This window comes from Orycteropus afer, unplaced genomic scaffold (assembly GCF_000298275.1).
Source record: "Orycteropus afer afer isolate SDZICR_OR568_19922 unplaced genomic scaffold, OryAfe1.0 scaffold00462, whole genome shotgun sequence".
In the NCBI taxonomy this organism is placed as follows: Eukaryota; Metazoa; Chordata; class Mammalia; order Tubulidentata; family Orycteropodidae; genus Orycteropus; species Orycteropus afer.
In genome coordinates, this window is record NW_006922049.1 from 907,269 (window position 1) to 914,713 (window position 7,445).

At 43.9% G+C, this 7,445-nt stretch overlaps 1 protein-coding gene across 1 annotated transcript in view; it reads right to left on the reverse strand.

Moving 5' to 3' along the window:
- The window catches only part of WNT2 (Wnt family member 2), a 70,830-nt gene that overhangs the window by 34,541 nt on the left and 28,844 nt on the right, over positions 1–7,445 (reverse strand). The window lies entirely within an intron of this gene.

Consider the following 7,445-nt stretch of genomic DNA (forward strand, 5'->3'; position numbering starts at 1 on the left):
GGGGAGTGTATCCAAGATCATATATAGGGTTGGCAGACAATGGTCCTATAAGTTTATGTGAATGATCAGAATTCCCAGGTATATAGTAGAGCTGAAAAGGGGCAAGGCTGTGGTAACTGCTTGGTCACAGCCAGCTACCCAGAGGGACTGAGTAGTTGAACCTGTGGGCTAGGGACCATAGTCGCAGGGGACTTCAAGCTCAATTGGCATAACATACTATACAAAACATTGTTCTACCTCCTACTTTGGCGAGTAGCAACTGGGATCTTAAAAGCTAGCAAGATGCCATATAGATGTAACGATGGGTCTCTCCTCATCCAGAGCAAAGAAGAATGAAGAAAACCAAAATTCATGGAAACAATTAGTCCTAGCGACTGGTACACCATCCGATCTGCAACCTATATGACTATGAGGCCAGAAGAACTAGATGGTGCCCAGCTACCACTGTCATCCATTTGGAAAGGGTCTATGTAGGAGATCCTTGATAGAGAAGGAGAACAATGTGGAAGAAAACTCAAAATCATTTGGAGAAAAAAAGGGGGGGGGCAGTACCATGTTTGCTGGTCCCATAGAGCCTGGTGGAACCACTGAGACTATGGCCCCTAGCTGCCCTTCAGATCTGGAATTAAACCCACACCTGTGTTTTCCAGCCATACAAAAGACAGGCTTATGAGTTGAACATTTACCTCAAGTAGATACGCTCCTTGGAGAGAACAATCATGGGAGAAAGAAGGGCTTATGCACAGGAGACAGCTCAGGGGGCAGAAGTGCATGGAGGGATGGACACAGGGAAGAGATAACTATGGGGAGGAAGTGAGAGGGGAGCTGTTGCATTGTGGTAAACTGTGGTCAATGTCATGAGACAAAATATATGTCAACCGCTGTATGGAAAGTGAATTTGCTCTGTAAACCTTCACCCAAATCACAATAAAAAAAATTAAAAAAATACAAAGACTACATCCTAGGAAGCCTATGAGGCCATTCTGCTCTGCCATATAGGGTTGCTATGGGTCGGAACCAACTGGACGGCACACAATGACAACAAAATTAGAAACCCAAAGCAGTGTGACTCAAAAGAGGGTTTTGAGAGAGACTAGCCTTGGAGATCTCCCCAAGACTGTGGCTGTGGTTCTCAGCTAAGTCACAGAGGACAGGAGGAGAAACTTGTCTGCCAATGACTCCAATCTCTCAATTTCTGTTCCCAAAACAGGGGGTGTCTGCAGTGGGGCCACAGGCAGAGGGGGCAGTGACTTTCCCTAAAGTCTACTCTTGGAACAAAATTCTTCAGGACATATGTTGTGATAACTATTTTTAAGAACTGAGAAGTAGCAGTTTCAATCCTGCTCTACCCAGTCCCTGAGATTCTGATATAATCAGTCTGGGTGTGGGTCGGTGGAGGGGGGTGGACAGCTCCAGCATGGAGCCCTGGTGGAACGACCTGTAACACACATGGTCACTCCGTTCCAATCCCAACACACATAATCCTGTAGCCATGGCCTCATCCCAGGTAACTTTGCTCTGGTGCTTGAAGTTGGTTTTGCTTCTTCCACAGACTCAGTTTCTTACCAGGGCTATTGAACTAGGTGTGCTGAGATCCTCTTCATTCCAGAAAGTCAACCCCAATTCACTCACATGCTTGAAAATGTGTCAGAACCTAGTGCTGAAGGAGCAACTGTAGCCAAGACAAGAGGGAGCCCTCAGGTTGCTTGACAATGTGAATTCACTCACACTCTTCCAAGGTTAGCCTTCAATGCCCAGTTGCTTCTCCATTTTGCCCTTCATAATTGACCACGAATCTGCTACATTTGTAATCTGTCCTTTTCAGCATGAGCCTGCTTTGGAGGCAAGGACAGAGAAGCAGGCAGGAAGAACCTCATTAGTCGGCTCCTCCAAGTTACAGGGATCTGGGTATCCTGAGAGGGTGTCTCAGAATTAACTTCCTCTCTCCACCCATCAGCCTCCCCATGCACACGTCTTTATGTTCTGAGTGTTTATGAGCCTCATGGGATGACCTTGACAACAGGCCTCTGCTTCCTTTGACAATACTCAGAGGAAGATATGTTTCCACAGACAAAACTGAGCGAGTGTATCTCAGTTCTCTTACTCTGTCTCCTGTGGGCCCTATCTGTCTGGAAGCTTCCCTCACAACTGAGGTAACAAGTTTGCAGCAAGTCAACTTCAACTCCTGGTGCTCCCATGTGCGTCAGAGGACTGAGCTCCAAAGGGCTCGTAATGGCTGACTTTTCAGAAGAAGACCACAGGGCCTTTCTTCTGAGGTACTTCTGCATGGACTTGAGCCTCCAACTTTTTGATTAGCAGCCCAGACCCTTAACTGTGTGCACACCTGGGACCTCCAGTTCAAAACTCAGAAAAATGCACTCCATGATGCGTGTCCAGGGATCGATTCATGAATGTGTGTTCCTTAAAACTTATTCCTTTTAGAAGTAGGTTATTTACTCGCAAGTGTGAACACACTGCCCTTCCTTTGTAATGCTGTTTCCAGGTTGAAAACTTCAAGGCTGATGTTTTTATGAGATTAATTGGTAGATGTGCATATTAATTTAAAATTGGATCTTAAATATACCTTACAAATAAGCATGGTGGCGAAAGACACGGTGGATCATCCGTCTAACTGCCACATTCCCTTCTTCCATGTTAACAGTTCTGTTCAGGTACTGGGAAGCCACAGGTTCCCAGGTGCCCAGGCCTCTATCTAAGCCCAGATAACCTACATCAGTAATAAAAACAAAACCTACTGCCACTGAGTTGATAGCGACCCTACAGAACAGAGTAGAACTGATCCATAGGGTTTCCAAGGCTGTAAATCTTTATGGAAGCAAACTGCCTCATCTTTCTCCTGACAAGTGGCTGGTGGGTTCAAACCACTGATCTCTTGGTTCGCAGCCAAATGCCTTAACCACTATGCCACTATCCTGAAACGTATTTTTTTTTGCATAATACAACTGGGGCCAATGCACTATTAGGAGAGATCTGTTGGGGGATGTTTTTTCTGTCTGATGCTGTTTCTGCAGCAGCTTCTGTGAGATCACAGGGGAGCTCAGGCAGGATAAGCATGATGCTGCAGACAGCAGTGTTGGGAGATGGGGGAACTGGGCTCCGAAGGACACTGTTGAGCTGCTGAATGAAGCCACCTTGGACTTGTCCTACCTCAAGACTTGTGATCTAAGATAGCTAGTCTTCCTTATTACTAGTGCCCCAGGGAACTTGTAAACAAAATATCTTAGCTGGTACCATACTCAGTTCTTGACTGAGGATTAATCACAGGGATTTACCGTGGAGAAAGTGGGACAACTTCTCTGGTGCTGGGTTTCCTCACGTCTGCCTCCTGCTCAGTGCTCCATCACAGTTTTGCACTATCTTTTCCTCTCCTGTTTATTGAGTTTACAGACCTGAAATTCAAACCCTCAACCTCAGCTCCTCTCTAAACTGGGCCCCTCTACTCTGCCTCTCTGAATGAGTTGAGGTGATGAAGGAATGCAACTGACTCACAATGAGGATTCCTAGAACAGTTCCAAAAGCCAAGGCAAAATTAAAATGATAAAAGAACAGTTATTTACAAAGATCTGACTGCTAACCAGAAGGCTGGCAGTTCAAAACCGCCAGCCACTCCTCTGAAAGAAGGCTGGGCAATCTACTTCCATAGTGATACTGCCTCGGAAACCCAAGGACGGGTTGCTATTAGTCAGGTCCGACTTGAAGGCAGTGAGTTTGATTTTGGTTTTTGGTAAACAGACAAAAAGATGTTCAACTTCACTAATAATCAGAGAACATCAAATTGAAACAAAGCAACACCATTTTTTTCTGCCTAGCAGATCAGCAGATAATAAAAAGATGATAATGTATCATGTTGCTAAGAGAATGGGGAAAGAGAGGTTTTAACACACTGTTGATGGGAGAGTAAATTGATACACTATGTAAATGTAGAGCATTTAATTCTATAATCCTTGTCAAAATGTAAAATGACCCAGTGATTCCACTCTGGAAATAGGTGTACAAGTTTTAAAGGACACATCATACACATAGACAGTCATTGCAGCATAATTAGCAATGGTAAAATATTAGAGAAAACTCAAAAAATATCAGGAGGGAAATGGTTAGGCAAATTATAGTGAATGCATAATGGAAAACTGTGTGGTCTTTAAATTATGAGACAGCTCAATCTGACAGGCATAAAACGAAGTCAACTGAGAAAAGCAAAGTGCAGAACAACATATATGATTTGATTCCCTTTTCTGAAGGCCTGTACATGTGTGTAAACACAGAGGAGAAAGGGGGAAAATACTTCTTACAATCTAGCTGCAGTCTGGGGGTGGCATGGTCTGGAAAGAGAGAGAAAAACAAACTCTGCATAATAAAATCACAGGACACCTAATGGACATCTGCAGAAAATGGTCATAATAATGAAACAAATCTACAATGACAATGAGGGGACCTGTATCTTTTGGCACTGCTGAATGGGGCAGCTCGGAATGTTTGGTATATTATCAATTAATTTACTTATTATTCAACTTTGGATATTATCCAATAGACTTCTTATTATGAAAAATGAGGATTTAATTCATCCTTAATGTCCCGCGGTGTGGTAAATTACACTGTGGCTTTTCTACCCATAAGTCTTTGTAAACTCTTACGTGGAATTTGCCATGAGCAACTGAGGAACTCCCGATTGCTAAAGTTGTCCACCTGGGGTACTTCTGTTAAGAATAACACAAAACAATGTTCTGGGTGGTTCCCGCTCTCTCTCAGGTGCTTAGAATTCTGATGTAATGATTGGCTAGTTTGGCTACTCTGCCGGGCTCAAAAAGAGGCCTCCTAGAGGCAGAACTCTGACTGCTGGCTGAGGAAGGACATGCCCCTGAGAGACACGCCCTGCTGGGAAAGAGATGCAAGAGACATGCATTGCTGAGAGAGACCCCGAGGGACATGCACTGCTGGGAGAGAGACTGAGCATTTTTTCCTGAACTTGAAGTGTAGCCTGGTGCTTCCCTAATAAACCCCATAATCTGTGAGTTCTGTGTGGCCACTGCAGTGAATTATTGAACCCAGGAGAGAGGTGGTGGGTGCTTTGGGAGGAAGGGCTGAAAGGAGGCAGCATGTCTGGCCTTGCAGTAATAGGCCTTGGGCTATTGATGGTGATTCTGTCTTCCTCTTGTGAGGTTAGAGAAGGTCAGGAGATGTGGCCTCCTTACCCTTTTTGCATGTCCCTTACACAACTCCCAATGTTGTTGGTGGCTGTATCATGATTTTGGTGATCTCTACAACTGCAAGCAGCAAACGTAAACCTCCTTTTCTGGTTCCAAAAGTCATAGAGGCTATCTCTTTTGAGATGAGCATCTTTGCAGTCTCTCCTCTCTCCTCCCCTTCCACTTCCCAATCTCACTCATCAGGGCCTTTCCTTTTATAACAATGGTACCATTACAGTTCTTTTCTGTAACCATAGTGAAGACTCCTCCATGTCTAGGTTGGATCTCAAAACTGAAACAAAAGCATCTTGGTAGGATGGAGGGGAAAGGGGGCACACCTAATGGTGACAGAAAAATCACAATGATTAAGGGTGGGTCACCCAACCAATTACTGGAATTGCTGTCAGTAACTTGTACACCTGTAAAAAGTTAATTGGCAAAAGTTCTGTGATAAATATATTCACAACGACAAAAAAAAAAAAGAAAAATAGCTGCTGAGGCTGATAACATACAACCAAAAACCTCATTTGGTTTCTCAGTTGGGAGGTTTTAGGGTCATGGTTTCATGGGACATTCCAGTTAACTGGCCCAATTATGTGTTTAATGCCTCTGTTCTATCTCCTAGTTCAATGTGTAGTGCCTAAGTCTTCAGAGCTTGCAAGTTGCCATCCAAGGTTTAACAACTGACCCCGATTTGCCTGAAACCAAAGAGGAAAGCAGGAACAGAAGGAGGATATGGAATGTGTGGCTCATTGCCTCTGTGAACAACTGGCTCCTCTGCCATGAGACCAGAAGAACTGAATGGTGCTTGGCTACCATTACTGAGTATTTTGATCAAAGATTCCACAGAAGAATCCTGATCAAAAAGGGGAAAATGCAGACCAAAATTTCAAATTCTCATGGACTCCAGACTTTCTGGATCCATGAAGGTTGGATAAACCCCTGAAACTACTGCCCTGAGATAATCATAAAACCTTAAACCAAAAACATCCTCTGAAGTCTAAAACCAAACTCAGCTGCCATTGAGTCAGATCTGATTCATACTGGCCCCTCCTTGGGTTTCCAAAGCAGTATCACAACGGAAGTAGATTGCCCAACCTTCCTTCTGAGGAGTGGCTGGTGGGTTTGAACCGCCAGCCTTCTGGTTGGCAGTCATATGCCTTAGGATCTCTTAATACCAAACGTTTAGCTTAGCTAATAAAACACATCTGCCTTGAACATAATGCTCTTTTAAGAACTATCTGTATGGGGTCAAATTGAAAACAGCAACTCAGACAGACTAGACAGGAACTGTAGTGAGCAGTGAGTTTATGTTAATGGGGGAGGAACAATTCAGAAAAGGACAGTGAGAATGCTTATATACCTCAAAGAGTGTAATTAGTGTCACCAAATGTGTAGAAATGTTAGAATTGGCATAGGTTTTGCTGTGTATATTCTTAACAACAACAAAATAAACAGATTTATATTTTAAAAAAAAAACTATAAGCATTTATGTGATACAGTGCACTGCACAACAAAGTATGGTGCCACAACTCTAGGTTATTATCCATTCCAACATCATGACCTCTGTGCTAAAGAAAAATGTTCCTAAAGGGATGGTTTTCATTTTTATTTGCTACCACTCACAGTTACTATAACCCCACCTTTCCCATCCCCCCAATCATTGCACCGATTCTATCACTTCTTATTTCCTGGGAGGGTGCCCATGGCGCTCTATTCTCCTACTCCAACCTAGACTGACTACATAGCTGAGACCTAACATCACACCCTCCTATACTGGACCATTGTTCTTCCAGATGCTATATTTTCTGCTTGTTGGTTTATTCCTTCCTTTTGCTGTAGCACATTCTTGAGTAACTCATCTGTTGTAGTTAGGTGCCGTCGAGTTGTTTCCAACTCATAGCGATCCCATGCACAGCAGAACGAAACACTGCCCGATCCCAGCTCCATGATCCCTGCTATACTTAAGTCCATCATCACAGCCACCATGTAAATCCATCTCCTTGAAGGCCTCCCCCTCTTTCATCGACCCTCCACCCTATCAAGCATGACATCCTTCTCCAGGTAATGGTCCCTTCTGACAACATGACCAAAATAGGTGAGACGAAGTCTGGCCATTCTCGCTTCCAAGGAGCATTTCAGGTGCACTTCCTCCAGGACAGATCTGTTAGTTCTTTTAGCAGTCCATGGTACTTTCAGCATTCTCTGCCAGCACCACAACTCAAAAGCATCAAGTCTTCT